Source organism: Cherax quadricarinatus, chromosome 80 (genome assembly GCF_038502225.1).
Source record: "Cherax quadricarinatus isolate ZL_2023a chromosome 80, ASM3850222v1, whole genome shotgun sequence".
Taxonomy (NCBI): domain Eukaryota; kingdom Metazoa; phylum Arthropoda; class Malacostraca; order Decapoda; family Parastacidae; genus Cherax; species Cherax quadricarinatus.
The window spans coordinates 13,218,721-13,240,488 of NC_091371.1; positions in this window are offsets into that span (position 1 = coordinate 13,218,721).

Below are 21,768 nucleotides of genomic sequence, written 5' to 3' on the forward strand. Positions count from 1 at the left end.
ATATACAATTTATAAAGTACAAAAAAAGGCACAATACTGTGGCTGGAACAATACACAAATAAAACGCACATAGCAGACAAGCTTATGACGACGTTTCGGTCCGACTTGTAATTGGTCCAAGTCGGACCGAAATGCCGTCATAAGCTTCTTTCTATGTGCGTGTTATTTGTGTATATACAATTTATAATCAATATTCTTTATTTCCTTAGTGTCAGAACGACGGTATAACTAGCGAATAAATCTACGTCTCTGCCACCCCTTCCATGAGCTTGCAAGCCTACTACAAGCTCTGCAATATACCGGTGCCATGGCTTCTGCTTAAGCCTTGGCAGTCTCGCACCCAGACATTCCCCTCCTCGGCTCTCTGAGTCATGCCGCATCTAACTACATATTTTATTCCTCAATGTGCTTACGTGTCGTGAGCATAAATAACATTGTGTGGCTGGCATGCCATGTTATTCTGGAGTAGAGACGACGACAATGTATATAACAACAAATGTGCCCTCCATAGGTTACTAACTAAACATTATTCGGGAACTGAACTGGTACCCAAAGTTAGTACCTGACTAGGCGGGATGTTCGTACTGGCGTACGAACATCCCGCTTATTACAGTACCCGCTCAGCCGGGCTGTAGTTCGTACGTTGCAGTATGTGCGACCAGCTGTAACAGCCTGATTGGTCAAGCCCTATCCACCGAGAGGCCTGGTCAAGGACTGAGCCGCGGGGGCGATGACACCCGGAACACCCTCCATGTAAGATCTGAAGTCAATCAGACAGAGCATTCTCAAGTTATCGGTGTTGAAGTTATGAAGCAGATCGGGTGAGGCATTAACAAATTATCCCACGAAAATTATTTCTACTTACCTAATTTCTTAAATAAAATTGAAAAAGTGCCGCATATTGAACTCAAAATCAGTGCAAACTCTTTTCTAAATAAGATACATCAATGTTGAAGGTTTGAATCAACTCTGCTCGGAAACAAACTTCATTCTATTAAACCGAGCATAGGTTACTGGCCGTCTTCTTGTCATCAGTGCCGAGGTTGGGAGACCACTCTCTCCCGCCTTCGCATTGGCCACATTCGTCTTACTCATGGGTATCTCATGGAGAGGCACCCTGTTCCTCTCTGTGAAAGTCTTACTCATGGGTATCTCATGGAGAGGCACCCTGTTCCTCTCTGTGAGCAGTGTCAAGTTCCAGTATCGATTAGCCACATTCTGTTAGACTGCCCTCTCTATCAACGAGCACGCAGAATTTACCTCCAACGTCGTCTTCGTTCTACTACTCTCTCTTTACCTTCCCTTCTTGCTGATGGACCCTCCTTTAATCCTGACTCTCTCATTGACTTCTTGACAACGACTGATTTACTCCACAAACTCTGATGATACTTTTCGCACTCCCCTCAGCCCTTTCTAGTTCAGTCTCTTGCTGCCCTTTACCCTTTCACCATCCACTACCCCGCTGTTATCCATAACCTATTACTCATCCATCTCCCTTTTGCCACCTGATGCCCTCGCTTCCTTCCTGCCCTGCAGCGCTGTATAGTCCTTGTGGCTTAGCGCTTCTTTTTGATTATAATAATAATAATAATGAAGGTTTGAACCCTATCATAGGATCCATTATCCAGTTCTTGCACGGAAACTTTTTTTTATATATAAAACTAAAATCTGAAACTCGGGTGAGGCATTTTTAAGTTACATACGAAAACTTTGAAAAAATGGAAAGAAAAACCATACCTGGGTACATCCCTTCCACACTTAAGAAAGAAAACGCTTCGGTTAGTTTAACCTGCATAAAAGACAAGACAAAGACACAGGCTATTTACACTAACAAATGCATATTTGCGAGGGTAAGTTTAATTACTGTTTTGGGATTAAAGCTCTGTTGATATTCTGGTGAATTGGGGCCCTAATGATCCACCTGCAGTCGACAGGCCTTAAACCTAACAAATACACTAAAACAGACTGGGTTAATTTACTTTAAGCTGTATTAAAGAATGGTTCATTTAATCAAGGGAATTTACGGGAGAATATCCAAAGTAAAGATGGGTTTGAAATACATTAATGCTCGATAGTAAAAGTTTGCCTGTCCCATATTTGCTCAGGAGAGAAGAATGATGTGCCGAGCTGGAAGTAAATGATGACAAGCGTCCAAGAGAAGGAATGATGCGTCCAGTGAGCACTGTATGATGACAAGCATCCCAGAGAAGTAATGATGCGTCCAGTGAGCAGTGTATGATGACAAGAGTTCCTGAGAACGAATGATGCGTCCAGTGAGCAGTGTATGATGACAAGCATCCCAGACAAGTAATGATGCGTCCAGTGAGCAGTGTATGATGACAAGCATCCCAGAGAAGTAATGATGCGTCCAGTGAGCAGTGTATGATGACAAGAGTTCCTGAGAAAGAATGATGCGTCCAGTGAGCAGTGTATGATGACAAGCATCCCAGAGAAGTAATGATGCGTCCAGTGAGCAGTGTATGATGACAAGCATCCCAGAGAAGTAATGATGCGTCCAGTGAGCAGTGTATGATGACAAGCATCCCAGAGAAGTAATGATGCGTCCAGTGAGCAGTGTATGATGACAAGCATCCCAGAGAAGGAATGATGCGTCCGTGAGCAGTGTATGATGACAAGCGTTCCTGAGAAGGAATGATGCGTCCAGTGAGCAGTGTATGATGACAAGCGTCCCAGGGAAGGAATAATGCGTCCAGTGAGCAGTGTATGATGACAAGCGTCCCAGGGAAGGAATGATACGTCCAGTAAGCAGTGTTTGATGACAAGCGTCCCAGGGAAGGAATAATGCGTCCAGTGAGCACTGTATGATGACAAGCATCCCAGAGAAGGAATGATGCGTCCAGTGAGCACTGTATGACAAGCGTCCCAGAGAAGGAATGCGTCCAGTGAGAACTGTATGATGACAAGCGTCCCAGAGAAGGAATGATGCGTCCAGTGAGCACAGTATGATGACAAGCGTCCCAGAGAAGGAATGATGCATCCAATGAGTACTATATGATGACAGGCGTCCCAGGGAAGGAATGATGCGTCCAGTGACTAGTGTATGGCGGCAAGCGTCCTAGAAAAGGAATGATGCGTCCAGTGAGCACTGTATGATGGCAAGGGTCCCAGGGAAGGAATAATGCGTCCAGTGAGCGATGTATGATGACAAGCGTCCCAGGGAAGGAATGATGCGTCTAGTGAACAGTGTATGATGACAAGCGTCCCAGGAAAGGAATAATGCGTCCAGTGGGCAGTGTATGATGACAAGCGTCCCAGAGAAAAAATAATGCGTCCAGTGAACAGTGTATGATGACAAGCGTCCCAGGAAAGGAATAATGCGTCCAGTGAACAGTGTATGATGACAAGCGTCCCAGGAAAGGAATAATGCGTCCAGTGAACAGTGTATGATGACAAGCGTCCCAGGAAAGGAATAATGCTTCCAGTGAACAGTGTATGATGACAAGCGTCCCAGGAAAGGAATAATGCGTCCAGTGAACAGTGTATGATGACAAGCGTCCCAGGAAAGGAATAATGCGTCCAGTGAACAGTGTATGATGACAAGCGTCCCAGGAAAGGAATAATGCGTCCAGTGAACAGTGTATGATGACAAGCGTCCCAGGAAAGGAATAATGCGTCCAGTGAACAGTGTATGATGACAAGCGTCCCAGGAAATGAATAATGCGTCCAGTGAACAGTGTATGATGACAAGCGTCCCAGGAAAGGAATAATGCGTCCAGTGAACAGTGTATGATGACAAGCGTCCCAGGAAAGGAATAATGCGTCCAGTGGGCAGTGTATGATGACAAGCGTCCCAGAGAAAGAATAATGCGTCCAGTGAACAGTGTATGATGACAAGCGTCCCAGAGAAAGAATGATGCGTCCAGTGAACAGTGTATGATGACAAGCGTCCCAGGAAAGGAATAATGCAACCCCAATAGAAATAAGTCACTTCTGACTTTTTGAGGTTATTTTCGGTAATTTATACATATGTTACTATGTATGATAATTTGTGTAACTGTATGTGTACCTGCACCTAAATACACTTACGAACCAGAACTCCCACGACTCCAGCAACCCTGGGGCCTATTGCGTGCCACTAGGCTATCTTTATTTTTCGTATTTGCCAATTACTTACAGGCTGGGTTTACCCTAATCATACTATGATTTGCCCTGTCACCATTTCAGTAGTATTTACGAGACAATATGTCACTGTAATACAAGTTGTGTAGATTCAGAAACGCGCACTTAGTTTTTATAATTCTAATGACTCTCATATGCATGTAACATACAAATATTTATATCGATGATTTGTCCAGGGAGAGTCACACATGCATGCACTAATTCGAGTATAACAGCAGAGGATCACAGTGAGCACGACATTGGTGCCGATGGGCTAAGTTTGCGACTATGGGTATACCTTGTAAACGAATAAATCGAGTCTACACAAGCAATTTGAAGGATGAGTCTTGGGTCGGCCATGAGGAAAGACTATTAAAGACTTGTGAGATTGCAATTGAGTTCTTTGACATGCAAGGTTTCATGTTAAATGCTAAACTGTACGGGTTTCCAATAGGTTTAAGGCCTATCGATTGCGCCTGGGTTATTAAGGTTGCAAATATATCTGTATACTAAAAATAAATATAATTTAATCGTTTAATTGGGAACTGAAGTAAACTCTCAGTATATATACACTATAATTCTCAGTGTATAATCACTGAGAATTATTATCAGGTATATTTACCCCTCGGTATATATACCATATAATAATTACAGTTTCTGAAAAGCGGGGATGATTGTTAAACAGTTCGACCAACTATTATGTCTACAAATAAACGATATAACAAAATAAATGGCCTGCAAGCTCAAAATATATTCTTCAACTTTGAGGAAACAAGAGGCGTTGCTAGGAGTGGCAGGAGCGTTATTTGATAGACCCCTCATGAAGAATGTACCTTCTAAGGTCATAAATATAGTCAAGGTGAGGTGGTAGTCACGTGAACATAGCTGTCTGCACGCAATTCAACTACTATATACACAGAAAAAAAAATCTGGCGTCAATTCCACTTCCAGACTGACATCATTCATGCACCACCGTGATGACGATAATGATGATGATGATGATAATAATAATAATAATAATAATAATAATAATAATAATAATAATAATAATAATAATAATAATAATTTCTGGATGGTTCAGAGTTGATGCAGTCTCTTGGTCGTTTTATCTTAACCTTCCTCCCCAGAAATACCTCGTATGTCTACCGCTCGGTTTATCCACTTTTCTTCGAAAACAACGTTCCTCCATCTTCCTCAAGTCAGCTTATCCGTCTCCTTATAAGTAAGTTTCTTTTTCTTCCTTCCAAGAGGAAATTAAGGTTTCTCAATTTTCCCTTATAAAAGTCAGATTATTTCCCTTTCCATACACAATACAGTACATAAACAAGTTTTCATATACATATATATATATATATATATATATATATATATATATATATATATATATATATATATATATATATATATATATATATATATATATATATATATATATATATATATATGTATATGAAAGCTTGGGTGGTAAATGCAGCAGCGAGGAGACGGTTGGAGGCAGTGGAGATGTCCTGTCTAAGGGCAATGTGTGGTGTAAATATTATGCAGAAAATTCGGAGTGTGGAAATTAGGAGGTGTGGAGTTAATAAAAGCATTAGTCAGAGGGCAGAAGAGGGGTTGTTGAGGTGGTTTGGTCATTTAGAGAGAATGGATCAAAGTAGAATGACATGGAAAGCATATAAATCTATAGGGGAAGGAAAGAGGGGTAGGGGTCGTCCTCGAAAGGGTTGGAAAGAGGGGGTAAAGGAGGTTTTGTGGGCGAGGGGCTTGGACTTCCAGCAAGCGTGCATGAGCGTGTTAGATAGGAGTGAATGCAGACGAATGATACTTGGGACCTGACGATCTGTTGGAGTGTGAGCAGGGTAATATTTAGTGAAGGGATTCAGGGAAACCGGTTATTTTCTTATAGTCGGACTTGAGTCCTGGAAATGGGAAGTACAATGCCTGCACTTTAAAGGAGGGGTTTGGGATATTGGCAGTTGTTGTGTATCTTTATACGTATATGCTTCTAAACTGTTGTACTCTGAGCACCTCTGCAAAAGCAGTGATAATGTGTGAGTGTAGTGAAAGTGTTGAATGATGATGAAAGTATTTTCTTTTTGGGGATTTTCTTTCTTTTTTGGGTCACCCTGCCTCGGTGGGAGACGACCAACTTGTTGAAAATATATATATCTATATATATATATATATATATATATATATATATATATATATATATATATCTATATATATATATGCAGATCTGATGGCAGCCAGAAGCGTCCAGATGGTATCACCCTTCAAGCCTGGACAGATGGGAAGCAGGTGGTGTGGGACTATACATGTGCATCTACCTTGGCTGATACCTATCTCCAATACACCAGGGAGGAAGGAGGGGCAGCTGCCAGCTTTAGGGAGTCCCAAAAGTCTAGAAAATTTGGAGAACTTGCCCATCATTATATGTTTGTTCCCATAGGCTCAGAGATCCTTGGCTCATGGGGAAAGAGTGCATCTAATTTCCTTAAGGAGCTGGGAAAAAGACTCATCAGGGTAACTAGGGATCCCAGGGCAGCTAGTTTTCTGTTCCAGCGGTTCAGCGCGGCTGTTCAAAGGGGTAATGCATGCTGCATTTTGGGCACACGCCCCAGCTCTGAGGAGCTGGATGAGATTTTCGCCTTATAATCGGTGATACACACGTAACAACATGTATATATATATATATATATATATATATATATATATATATATATATATATATATATATATATATATATATATATATATATATATATATGCCACCTTTATATCAACAATGTATCTCTTAAATCTTCTGTGCCATATTATATATATATATATATATATATATATATATATATATATATATATATATATATATATATATATATATATATATATATATATATATATATATATATATATATATATATAATATATACATAATTTATATATTTATATTCAGCAAACCGGCCGTCTCCCACCGGGGCAGGGTGACCTGAAAAAAGAAGCCAGCAGGATTCGAACTCGGACTGGCAACTCTCCACGAGTTTGCGACCACTCAGCTACAGTTGCCTCACAACGTTCGGTAGACTGCAAGCCATGTTTTTCTAAAAGATTGTGACCAGACCTACCATTACCATTATCATTACCTTTGTAAATTGTGAGTTGAACATTAAAATGGTATAAAATACCGACAGATTGTTAGGTAAGACACATATGCAACAGGTAGGTATCTTTATTTCGAAACGTTTTGCCTACACAGTAGGCTTCTTCAGTCGAGTACAGAAAAGTTGATAAAAGCAGAAGAGACTTGAAGACGATGTAATCAGTCCATCACCCTTAAAGTTTTGAGGTGGTCAGTCCCTCAGTCTGGAGAAGAGCAATGTTCCGTAGTCTGAAACAATATGAAATAATATAGTTTCAGACTACGGAACAATGCTCTTCTCCAGACTGAGGGACTGACCACCTCAAAACTTTAAGGGTGATGGACTGATTACATCGTCTTCAAGTCTCTTCTGCTTCTATCAACTTTTCTGTACTCGACTGAAGAAGCCTACTGTGTAGGCGAAACGTTTCGAAATAAAGATACCTAACTGTTGCATATGTGTCTTACCTAACAAATTGTGAGTTCATTACCTTTGTAAATTGTGAGTTCATTACCTTGTAATTGTGAGTTCATTACCTCTGTAACTTGCTCAGCTATCAAAACTTTGGAGTCCAGTCCCTGGACCCATTATGTACCTCTGTAATCTTTTGACTACCGCCCACAGGATGGGTATGGGGTGCATAATAAACATATTAAACTAATGCACCAGTAAGCTTCAGGCATGGTCTCCCAGCTGTATCGTTCTCCTGTATGCTCTGGCCTCACGAGTGATACTATTTGTGGAAAATTGCATTTATCTGAATGTATCATCATTATACATAACGGTAAATGAACATAGATAATTATTATTTATCAGTTAGACAAGTAGGAATTTGGGACACCTAGGTAGCAAAAAATGTCCCCCTTCGATACCTACCACTGTCATATCCACAAGTTGCTCTGGACCTATTAATTAAATGAATTATACATCTCCAGGAATACTGGTAAATATATAAATTTTGTGGACTGTATACTAAAAATAATAAATGGTTATATATATACACAATTACATAACAGAAGGAAAATATATCTTAATATCACTCACCAATTTGACTGGAGATTAATGTGTCATGTACAGGACCCCCCCAACTTTTGCCTACATTTATGAAGAATTTACTGGCCAGAAATTAAACATAATTTAGACAGCTTATCTGAGGTTCCTGGAGTTGTCCTGTCCTGTCGCCTGATTCTCAAATTATGCAGGAATGCACATCCAACAATTTCGTCTCCTATTTGAGAGGTGTCAGCCCAATTTTAACCTCTAGAGCACGAAAAATTCTTCCCATTACACCAACGTTTCTAATCCAAATTCAAACAAAATGGCGACTCACCCCCCCCCAGCCGCAGGTTTCCCATTTTCGATAACATTCTTCTTTTAAAAATACAATATAGGGCATCTATTTACCTATAAATTACCGTATTTCCGGAAAATATATACAGTATTTTCCACACTATTTATACTCGATGCCCCTTGTAGAAACGAACGAAAGTATATGCCGATTGGGTTCCAATCCTGCTTGATGCATTTACTTTCGCTTTACATATACTTTCGCTTCTTTGGATCACGAGCCCTTCATCCCTTGAAGGGAATCTTAGTTAAAAATTAGCGTCTCTTAGATTCATTCACGTGTTCTTTCATTTCAATGATTTAGCTAATTCAGAATGGCCGTCATGACAGGGAGTTACTTTTTATATGATCCTGAAGGTCATAAAATCTACTTCTTCACAGCCCATATAAGACTGGACGACCATTTATATCTTATGAAGCACTCTCGAAGGGTAATAACATAAACACGCAGATGGTGGTTATGATCGGCTCCTCAATTCTCACTAAATGGACACTAACTACTTGCTGACGTAGTGGAAAGTGTGGATGATGACGGGACGATGCGTCCTCGGAGACCAAATTGAATTGCCTTAACAGCTAAGCCAAACTTTATCAGGAATCGAAGAAGCGGGTGCAAACTAAGATTGCTTGACCCGCGTACTATTATTTTTTATCAAAATTAGATACACAGCACTATACAACTGTACTAGTTTATATAACATTTTACAAAGAACGATAACTATAGAACCAATCCTCAGTTTACATTAAATTTCTTACTTAATTCCCAAAGTCAATTTCTTAAAGCTCCCTATAAACTTGCAAAAACTATTTTCATAATTTTATTTTGTTAGGTTAGGCTAGGTTAAATTACTTAAGGTTTGGTACTGTAAGGTTAGGTAAGAAGGCTGAGCAGAACAGTATCTACAGTACAATTGTGATGAATGGTTTGAAAAACCGACAAGTTGAAGATTGAGACACTTATGCAAAATATGGGAATCTTTATTCAGGAAACGTTTCGCCACACAGTGGCTTCATCATTCCAATACAAAGTAGAAATGCGTAAGGAGAGGAGGAGTTTGAGGTAATCTGTCCCTCAGCCTGGAGTCGATGTGTTCAGTCCATCAATCTTGTAGAATGTACAGCATAGGGCCGTAGACGTGGCTTATATACTGTAGAGAGGTGAGGCGAAGCAGGAGGTGGGGTCATAGTGGTACCATCCACTAGTCGAAGTAGGTCTTCGTCCAAAGGTTGGACAAGTGTTGAAGAATTCTTTGTAACAAGATCCCATGATGCTGCAGTGTCTGACAGCTGTGATGAATGGTGGGGTCATAGTGGTACCATCCACTATGACCCCACCTCCTCCTGCTTCGCCTGACCTCTCTACAGTATATAAGCCACGTCTACGGCCCTATGCTGTACATTCTACAAGATTGATGGACTGAACACATCGACTCCAGGCTGAGGGACTGATTACCTCAAACTCCTCCTCTCCTTACGCATTTCTACTTTGTATTGGACTGATGAAGCCACTGTGTGGCGAAACGTTTCCTGAATAAAGATTCCCATGTTGCATAAGTGTCTCAATCTTCATCTACAGTACAGCCATCACACAACGAGGTTTTCGTATTGAGGTTTAGCAATTGACATCGCGACACGAGTTACTATTTTGCCCGTACTGGATGTGAAACAGCACTGACAGCCTCGTACACATTCCATGCATATATGTAATATTTCTCTTAGCATTAGTCGCATAACGGTAAACCCTCAATATCAGTCGGCTTATTCGGACTTTGATTACTGGTTAATATTTCATCATTAACATTCGAGTTTCCACAAGTTATCTTATCAGCATGCAACTCTCCCCTAACCTGGGTAGTGTCATGGTTATAGGAAGACGCTAAACCCGTAAAGGCCATACAGCGTCTAGGGATTCAGATAAGTTTGATTCAAGGAATGGTAGGATAAACTCTAATTGCTTATATCAAGTCCTTCACTGGTATCAAGGTTCATCGATTGAGAATTATAAAGTATAACTATCACTTAAAAACTTTCCATTTGACAAATTTACAAAGGAATCAGAAATGCAATGGTCCTGGAGTTACAGATACGATGATCATTTGGTCGCAGCCTCGACATTCGACAGACAATTCAGCTGGTGGCTGTGACAACAATTCAACTGGTCGCCGTGACAATTCAGCTAGTGGTAGCCGTAGCAACAATTCAGCTGGCAGCCGTGCAATCTACCCTTCCTATTTGGCAATGGCTACCACTCGCTTTACCCTCACTCATATGTTCCTCTTTATTTGTTTGCCATCCACTAAATAACTTTTATTTTTCATATTCCCCGTTTCCCTTTCCCTCTTCTTTCTTCATTTTTCTCTTCCTCCTCTCTCTTCTCCTTTTCTTCCTTCCACATTCTGCATTTTCTTCTTTCCTTACATATCTCCACCTCACATCATACAAAATTTACATTCCTTCACACTATCAAATCGCCGCGCATCTTTGTCCTTTTTTCAGTTTCGATCAGGGGAGGGGAGGGGAAAGAGAGAGAGAGAGAGAGAGAGAGAGAGAGAGAGAGAGAGAGAGAGAGAGAGAGAGAGAGAGAGAGAGAGAGAGAGAGAGAGAGAGAGAGGAGAGAGCGCACCCATGATGCTACTCGAGTTCAACCCCAGTAAATATGAAGTACCGTACTGAGGCATGGAGCTGGAGAGCAAAGACGACGCACCACCTGGGATAAGACATAACTGAAGTGTTAATCCAAGAAAAGAATGTTGAAGTAGCTATCACAACAAACCTGTCCCACGAAGGACACATCAATAGAATAACTTCAGCGACATGTTCCATCCTAGTGAACATAATAATTATTATTGTTATGGGGAATAGCTAAACAACTAGGAATCACACTAGGAAATAGGCAGTAATCATGTCTGATCCAAGGAGGGGTGAAAAGTAGCTTCAATTTCTTGGATCAAAACCTTTCCACCTGCCTCGTGCACTTCCTTGAAGGTTATGAACACAACAACTGCTGTGGAAAATACTGTATATATTTTCCAGAAATTCAGTATTTATATGTAAATAGATGACCATACTGTATTTAATAATATTTATGTTATAGAAAACGGAAAGCCTGCGTCTGGGCAGACGAGACTCGCCATCTTGGTTTTGAATTTTGTACAAACGTTGGTGTAATGGGAAGAATTTTTCGTGCTCTAGAGGTTAAAATTGTGTTGACACCTCTCAAATAGGAGGCGAAATTGGTGGATGTGCATTCCTGCATAACTTGAGATATCAAACGACTGGTCAAGACAGCTCCAGGAACCTCAGATAAGCTCTCTAGATTTGTGTGTAATTCTGGCCAGCATTATTTTCATAGATTTAGTTAGAGTGAGGCTTTCTGAGTATGATACACATTAATCTCCAGTCAAATTGGTGAGTGATATTAAGATATATTTTCCTTCTGTTATGTAATTGTGTATTTATATAACCATTTATTATTTTTAATATACAGTCCACAAATTTATATATTTACCAGTATTCCTGGTGTATGTATATTTCATTTAATTAATAGGTCCAGAGCAACTTGTGGATATGACAGTGGTAGGTATCGAAGGGGGACATTTTTTGCGACCTAAGTGTCCCAAATTCCTACTTGTCTAACTGATAAATAAGTTATCATAGTTCATTTACTGTTATGTATATAATTATACATCCAAGTAAATGCAATTTTCCACAACTGCCTTAAGAAACTTAAATTAGGAATAACTGAAAATTGTTTACACTCATGCTAAAAAAAAAGGGGTATATTATTCTCGTCGTTAAGCTTCCATCCCAAAAACATTTTAAACAGCTGGCTAAGGTTCAGAGGTTCACCATCAGGCTTGTATCACAACTGAGGAGCAAAAACTGTGAAGAAATGCTGCACTGTAAAACCTTTTAAATACCATACACTGTTACTGACAAAATATTCCGAGTAAGTTAACCTGTTTGACATAAGAGAGAGAAACCAGGGGGAAAGGACGGCGATGGAAGCTGAACAGCCAGATGAGGTAAGACATGTTAAGAAGCACATTTACAATGCAAGGCTAGTGTAGCACGAGTTAGGAAGAGCCACCGTTGAAGTTCACTACATATATAGGATTAAAGCACATATATGACTCCTAAATCACGTCAGAACGCAGGCGATCTTAAACTGTAAATAAATAAATAAATAAATATATATATATATATATATATATATATATATATATATATATATATATATATATATATATATATATATATATATATTATATATATATTATATATATATACATTATATATATATATATATATATATATATATATATATATATATATATATATTAATATATATATTAATATATATATATATAATATATATATATATATATATATATATATATATATATATATATATATATATATATATATATATATAATGTGTAAATTATAGACGAGTACATTTATACAGCCTAATAAACTTACAAAGATCAGAAACAAAACCACTTTAAAAATTGCGCAGAAATAATATAAACATGCACATATGCCAAAATGCACATGCAGCCAAATACATACATACATACTCAGAATGGTAATATGCGCAATACAATTACACAATATTAAAGGCAAATTGAGGCAAGTTTTGCATAAGACTTACCTCTAACTTTGTTGGTTGAGTCGAGAGAATTAAAACTTCTTGACGCCCCACCTGTTCCCGAGTCCAGCACCCACGTTTCCTGTGAAATATATTTCCACTTTCTTACGCCTTAAACACTAAAAAATATACTTTAGAAATACTATTATTTACCAAAATGTTGTTAGTAATCATCTGTTGTACCAGGAAAGTAATTAAACAATGTAATTTCACAGGAAACTCTCAAAACATTGAGGTGTATTTATGTTGAAGTCATGAGTGTCCAGCCTCTATTCCAACACAGCACTCCATACCACTGTTGCCAGACCACTGAGGCATCCACAAGTTGGAATGGCATCGCGATTCCTTTTCCAAAGCTCATGCGCGAGTTTGGAATCAATGTGCCACATCTAGCATTATCTCCAAAATTTGCAGTTTATATTCTTTTGTAAGTCGTGCTGCCATTCAAAATACTTACACGTGATATTGGAATTCACTTTAAATTTTATGAATTAAAAAAAAAGATAGAGAGAGAACACTGTCAGTAATTCTACTGCCAACAATGAGCGAGTATGTGGCGCCAGTGAAAATCCCGCCATCTTTATTGATTTGGCTATGGAGGGCGCGTAAGTTGGGCTCCCTTGAATCAAAGACTCTACTGTTAAGAATCACACTGTTTTCCACAATTCACTACTTCTTCGCTTTTGTACTCTATATAAAATGAATAAAACGATTCTTAATTTAATGATTACCCATTAAATGCTACGGAAAACACGTGCTTGGATGATGATGCTGGAGACAAAGAGAAGAGCTTAAACGTCAACATGCCTTCTCTTCTTACTACTACTACGCCTGGGTTCCTCTGAAAAGCGTGGGAGTCTTGGCGTATACTTCACCTTGGCTAAAAGCACCTAACTTCATTCACACACAAAAAAAAATTAAGCACGGCAAGAATTGGTGAACATGTTAATTTTAAAATAATTATTATCTATTATATATGTAAGAACTTACTTTTTTTTGCAATTGTAATATACATCCAAGATCCTTAGTACTATAAATTTATTTTATGATTATAGTAATTTTCATATTTAGTTTGTTTTGGACAGTAATATTGGTGTAATGAAACCAACTGTATTATGCAAAATGAATCTTTCTCAGAAAGTTTTTTAATCGCGAGTTCGTTCAGCAAAATGTAATCAGATAATTACAGTCTATTTATGGAACCCACTAAGCTCGAAAGTTACAATGACATTCCCTAACGACGCGCCATGTAAAAAGAGGATCATTGTTTCTCACTCCGACTAAATGACGGGATCACACTTCCAGGGAACATTTCTAAAGAAAAAGTCAGGCCCTTATATAACCCCGTCTCTTGACTAAGCACAATCCGAGTGCTCTTTCATCTTCTGGTTGAGTTAGGCAGAAAGCAAATATTCATAATTTATTTAATTTTATTTAAGCTATGCATACCATTAGAAACGTTAATTTTGTTTTTCTTATCATTTGAATCACGACCAATTTTTTTTCATTTGCAACATTTATGAAGTCTCTGATTTTTTGGGTGACAATTTTGGAGTTATACTTGTAATACCTAACTACCAGAAATATCTATCCCTTATAAATATATTTTTCAGGCAATATAAGAATGTTAGACGCCTTTTGCTGGAAGACTTGAGAAAACCCAATAATATACTGGCCGGTGCTTAATTACATTTACTTAAGCTAACCCTAATATTGGACATACTTTATAAAAGATGAGAAGCTGACACTTAATATTCGACCAGTTTTTAATCTTAGAAAACTATTTACGCCGTTAACCGCCTTAGAGTCTTCAAATAAACCACTACAATCATGTATCTCAAATTTTCTATTAATTATTTTTTATAAATATATAAACTCATCCCGATTCATTAGAGTAATAATTTTCCCAGTTTCTTCAATAAAAGTGACACTATACAGCCCAAAAATCAGTCATTTTTTTTTTTCGTTAGGCTACACCAACGTTGAAGGTTGGAAGTCCTTCAGAGAAGGCATTCTCCAGGTATTGGTAAGGCTGACCCCAACAGCCTGGTCGATCGGGCCAACAACTCGGAATCCTGGTCTGGGGCCGAGCCGCCGAGACGATGCTCCCCTAAATCGACCTCGGGTACAAGAGGTGGTGGAAGCAAACACAAAACGCATTTTCAAACGTAGATACAATCGGGCTCTAGAAGCCAAGAATTTGTAAAACCGGTATATAAGAGTTTAGAATTCGGGGCAGAAGATACGACTACCTCTGCAAACAAAACTAAATTAGCACACTGTATGCTCTCTGAGAGTAGAGAACCAAGTAGAACCATACGCGAGGCGTTCATGAGAGCTGAGAACCAAGTAGAACCATCCGCGAGGCGTTCATGAGCTGACATTCATCACAACACATTTTGTGGCTACTATTATTTTGGTTTTCAGGAATCTTGTCATGAAGTCTTTTCCATTTCTATTGAAAGTACTTCAAAGTTGAAACAAAAAGTGTTATTCTGAAAAAACTAAAAGCTACCTTTGCCAGCGCTGAATGACCCATACAGGTTTAGTGATATTTTGTGAATACAGCAATTCTGCTTCAGCAGGTAGTTTTTACCATGTAGAAATCAATGTTAGAAATTAAAAAAAGCTTTTCTGTATTATTATAATTATTATTAATCATGGGAAGTGTTCAATCCATGTTATAAGCGCTTGAGGGAAGGAAAATATCAAGTTAAATCATAGAAAGGAAAAATAATTCCAATTCCTTGGATCAGGTGCCCTTCACAAGCACCAAGACACCCACAATCAAGGATATTTTATAACACTCTCCTGTTTCGCTGTTTGTATAGATATAATATACTTTCCCTGGTTCCGCGTGTTCAACGAGGCATACAGATACAGTTCGATACAACTAAATTTGGACATCGACAAGATTGCGTCAGTTTACGATCAACCCCAATACTAATATCAGTTAGAATGCCATTGCCTTCATTGAAAAGCATAAACATTCAGGAGTTTCCTAACCCTTACCCTTTAAGGGTAACCTCAGGGGTGCCTCGATGCTGTGGAGAATGGCTCTAAATCCAAGGAATTAACCTATCTTCCTCGGATCAAAGCTGATTGTTTCCTATTTCCAAGGCATTGTTGATTGTTTCCTATTTCCAAGGCATTGTATGACCCCTAAAGGTATGGCTCTTTCCCGATTATAATAATGCTATTTCTAATTATTTTCTTTCTCAGTCTTTTTCTGCTCTCCTAGTTTATGATGACAAGTAATGGCCATATACAGCATGAAAATACAAAATTAAAGGTATCTGCAGCCTAATAGAAGAGGCAAGTATTTTTTTTTCGTATTACTAATAATGCTGCAACACAAAAAGCAATATGTAATGTACGAAATGCAAACTGGGCTTAAATGTATATAAATTAAATGTACGTGCCATATTTTGCTTAAAATAATGCATGTCTGAATGAGCTAAAAGAACTGTAGCCCCAATGGAATTAAATCCATTGAATAACTGTAATGATATCCTAAGTTGTCATCATAAAATGTAAACTTTGTATGTATCTAGTATATTCGGCATCGTAATTTTTCATTCTACACAATTATATATCCTGTTATACCTCTATACACTACTTAATTCAAATACAGCTAAGTTTTTATTTAGCACAATCTACAAATGACTACATTATTATTATTATATTCAAGGGGGAAGCACTAAACCCGTAGGATTATACAGCGCCTGTGTGGGGGATGTGGAAGGTATTCAGGCTTAATACGGGGAACTGGAGCACAAATCCAATTCCCTAGATCAAGAGCCCCTCACAAGCATCAAGGAACCTTCCTTGAGGGGACAAATGACTACAAAATAATTTAAATTTTCACAATGGTTTTGAGGGTACAGATTACATACATACACAAGAGTACACAAAGCACATTTAAAACACGATAACTTAATAAGGTAAAACAATTTAACTAACATTTATGAACCAATTTGGCTTAAATTTTTATATTTCAAACCCGTTGAGGTCATATAGCGCCCAGGAAATGGAAGGTAATCAGGTGTGACCTAAGGAAGAGGCGGGAAGCACCATTTTCCTTGCATCAAGACTCCTTCACCTGCACGAGAACAAACATGCTCACAGTTGTTTTCCTACATGATGTTCAAGGTTATCCCCATCAATGTCAATGCATAAATAAGTGTGAGCTCACCTTGGTGTTGATCACGTGTGGCTACCGTCACAATGTCAACAACTCTGCCAACATTTTTGCACTTTGGAACTAAACTAGAAGTACCCAGCGCTCCCTGGGCACTCTGGCCTCCCACTGACACCATGAAAGTAGAGAAATCTTATTATTATTTAGAGCGAAAAGTTTTCATATATATAATTATCCCATCGTGTATCACGTAATTCCAGTAAAGAATAAATTCATTTTTTTTTTAATTGACTGAATAGCAATTTACCCGGCACTAACAGTAGAGAAAACCAAGGAATGTAAATATATACTGTTAAGTATGTAAAGCATTACTATTATTATTATTATTGTTATTATTATTATGGATAACACTAAACCGATAGGGGCCATAAAGTACCTGGGAAATGGGAGGCATTCATGTTCGATCCAGGGAAGGGGATCATGTATGTAGAGCATCTCGTAACAATGTGGATATGAATCATAATTAAATAACAAAAAGGCACAATACCGTGACTGGAACGATACACAAATAACCCGCACATAAAAGACAGAAGCTTACGACGACGTTTCGGTCCGACTTGGACCATTGACAAAGTGACTTTGTCAATGGTCCAAGTCGGACCGAAACGTCGTCGTAAGCTTCTGTCTTTTATGTGCGGGTTATTTGTGTATGAATCATAATGTCCAGTTTGAGAGGAACTTGGGATCACCTGACTGGCAACCCATGAAGTTCTCCCTCATCCCTCCTTACATCACAGAGGTACCTAGTAGCAAGTTTATTTAGGAACAGGTACATATAAGTACAATTATCATACGTTTAAGGTTTTATGCAGGACGAGACAAAGATGGACGAGGATTGTCAGGATGTAGATATTATTTGTCTTACTGTGTGACAGCATACCGAGAAGCAGTCATTTGTGGCAAGTAAAAAACGCACGAATGTGATTATCAAGACATTTGTTGAGGATACGTATAACCCACCAAAGGTTTCTTCTATCAAGTATTAGAGAGCAAGAGACAGTAATTTATATTGTGGCGGAGGAGAGAAAAGAGATGGGCGGGGTTAAGTGATGTGTGTTCTGCTGTGTTTAAATACGTTGTCTCCTCCAGGGAGGTTCCTTGATGCTGGTGAGGGGCTCTTGATCTAGGGAATTGGATCTGTGCTCCAGTTCCCTGAATTGAACCTGAATACCTTCCATTCCCCCCCCCACGTACGCTGTATAATCATACGGGTTTAGCGCTCACCTATGATATAATAAATACGTTGTGCTGTATTTTGAATTTTTAGAGGGGTAGATCGGAAAGCAGGTGGAAGGTCTCGGTCAGTTGACCAAAAGCTCCAGTTGTGGGTCATCATATGACTTAAGACCTGCGTCAGGAAACACTTGTCCTGTTTCCTGTATACCTTTATTCTTAGTGATAGTATTACTGGTAGCAATGATTGACTATTCTAAACACCGCCTGTTGCGACAGTCGGAGTCCCTGATGACTAGTTCAGCATTCAGGAAGTCCATGAAAAAAAAGTAAGTGTATTCAGGTATACAAATAGTTACATAGATTATCATATATAGCCGCATATGTGTAGAGAACCTGGGATTACCCAAAAAAGTCAGAAAAAGAGACATTTCCATTGGGGTCTAGTGGTGTTCATAGATTCTTGTGTGCTACTACTTGAGGTTTCTCCAACATAAATTTTGTCACATGACTCACTTGAAATAGTGTTGCCTGCTTTTAGTAGCAATGAAATCCTTAATGGTGTTGGAAGAAAGGTATGCAATCTTGGTATCACTCTTAGCAATGTGGTTGTCTATATTGTCAAAGGTTTGATTAACATGTAGGACGATGACTCAGAGGCGCGCTCACGTCTGGCTGTGATAAAAAAAATTGGGGGGGGATTTTTAACCCGAAGGGTTAGCCACCCAGGATAACCCAAGAAAGTAAGTGCGTCATCTAGGACTGTCTGTGTCTTGTTTTGTCCCTCAGGATGTGACCCACACCAGCTGACTAATATCCAGGTGCTACTGACAGCTGGGTGAAAAAAGACAGCAGGTGTAAGGAAACATGCTCCAAGTTTCCACCCATGCCGAGGTGGAGAGAGCTTGCCTACTTATATATATGCTTAGCAGTTCGCAAACGGGCGAAATTATTTACAAACATTATCTCTCAATTAAGTTCAACATCTTTATTATGCACCCCATACTCATCCTGTGGGTGATAGTCAAATGATTACCGAGGTACATAATGGGTCCAGGGACTGGGCTACAAAGTTTTGATAACTGAACAAGTTACAAAGGTAATTAACTATTTACATGTTTATATTTGGTCACAATCGTAGTGAGTTATTTATGCAAACATTAATTAAGTCACACACACTCAGTCCATAGCAGGATTCCTCCAGTGCATCAAAATACGCAGTGGCGTAAGTACAACGTACTTTGATGAAGTGTAGCTCGAATCCTACTGTGGAATAAGATGTTTATATATATATATATATATATATATATATATATATATATATATATATATATATATATATATATATATATATATATATATATATATTATATATATATATATATATATATATATATATATATAATGTATACCTGGAGTTTACCTGGAGAGAGTTCCGGGGGTCAACGCCCCCGCGGCCCGGTCTGAGACCAGGCCTCCTGGTGGATCAGAGCCTGATCAACCAGGCTGTTGCTGCTGGCTGCACGCAAACCAACATACGAGCCACAGCCCGGCTGATCCGGAACTGACTTTAGGTGCTTGTCCAGTGCCAGCTTGAAGACTGCCAGGGGTCTGTTGGTAATCCCCCTTATGTGTGCTGGGAGGCAGTTGAACAGTCTCGGGCCCCTGACACTTATTGTATGGTCTCTTAACGTGCTAGTGACACCCCTGCTTTTCATTGGGGGGATGGTGCATCGTCTGCCAAGTCTTTTGCTTTCGTAGTGGGTGATTTTCGTGTGCAAGTTCGGTACTAGTCCCTCTAGGATTTTCCAGGTGTATATAATCATGTATCTCTCCCTCCTGCGTTCCAGGGAATATATATATATATATATATATATATATATATATATATATATATATATATATATATATATATATATATATATATATATATATATATATATATATATATATATATATATATATATATATATATATATATATATATATATATATATATACATGTATATATATATATATGGGCCGAATATGTAAAATTGGTCAATTAGCAAAAACTCATTTAAAATTAAGTCCTTTCTGAAATTTTCTCTTATACGTTTAAAGATATATTTTTTTCATTAATGTTAATGTAAAAAAAATTAATTTTGCACCAAAAGAATCTTAGAAAACTTACCTAACCTTATTGTAACAAGAGCAATTTATTTTAGCCTAACCCACCTAAATATATTTTAAATATGTTAACAATAATTTAGTACTAAACAAACACAACCCATTGTATTTTTTTCGTTGGGTTCAGAATGATTTGGGCGAAATTATTGCATACACAAATTTTCACTTGTCCTATATGGCAAAATGAGCGTTGCTATTTAAGCCAAGATCGCAAGTTCTGCCTATTCAGCACGACATATATATATACATGTATATATATGTCGTGCCGAATAGGCAGAATTTGCGATCTTGGCTTAAATAGCAACGCTCATCTTGCCATATAGGACAAGTGAAAATTTGTGTATGCAATAATTTCGCCAAAATCATTCTGAACCTAACGAAAAAAATATATTTCACTATGTTTGTTTAGTATTAAATTATTGTAAACATATCTAAAATATATTTAGTTGGGTTAGGCTATAATAAATTGTTCTTGTTATAATAAGGTTAGGTAAGTTTTCTAAGATTCTTTTGTTGCAAAATTAAAATTTTTTACACCAACATTAATGAAAAAAATATATCTTTAAACGTGTAAGAGACATTTTTAGAAAGGATTTAATTTTAAATGAGTTCTTGCTAATTAACCAGTTTTACATATTCGGCACGACATATATATATATATATATATATATATATATATATATATATATATATATATATATATATATATATATATATATATATATATATATATATATAGGTGGCATATACGGTACATGTTGTTACGTGTGTATCACCGATTATAAGGCGAAAATCTCATCCAGCTCCTCAGAGCTGGGGCGTGTGCCCAAAATGCAGCATGCATTACCCCTTTGAACAGCCGCACTGAGCCGCTGGAACAGAAAACTAGCTGCCCTGGGATCCCTAGTATATATATATATATATATATATATATATATATATATATATATATATATATATATATATAT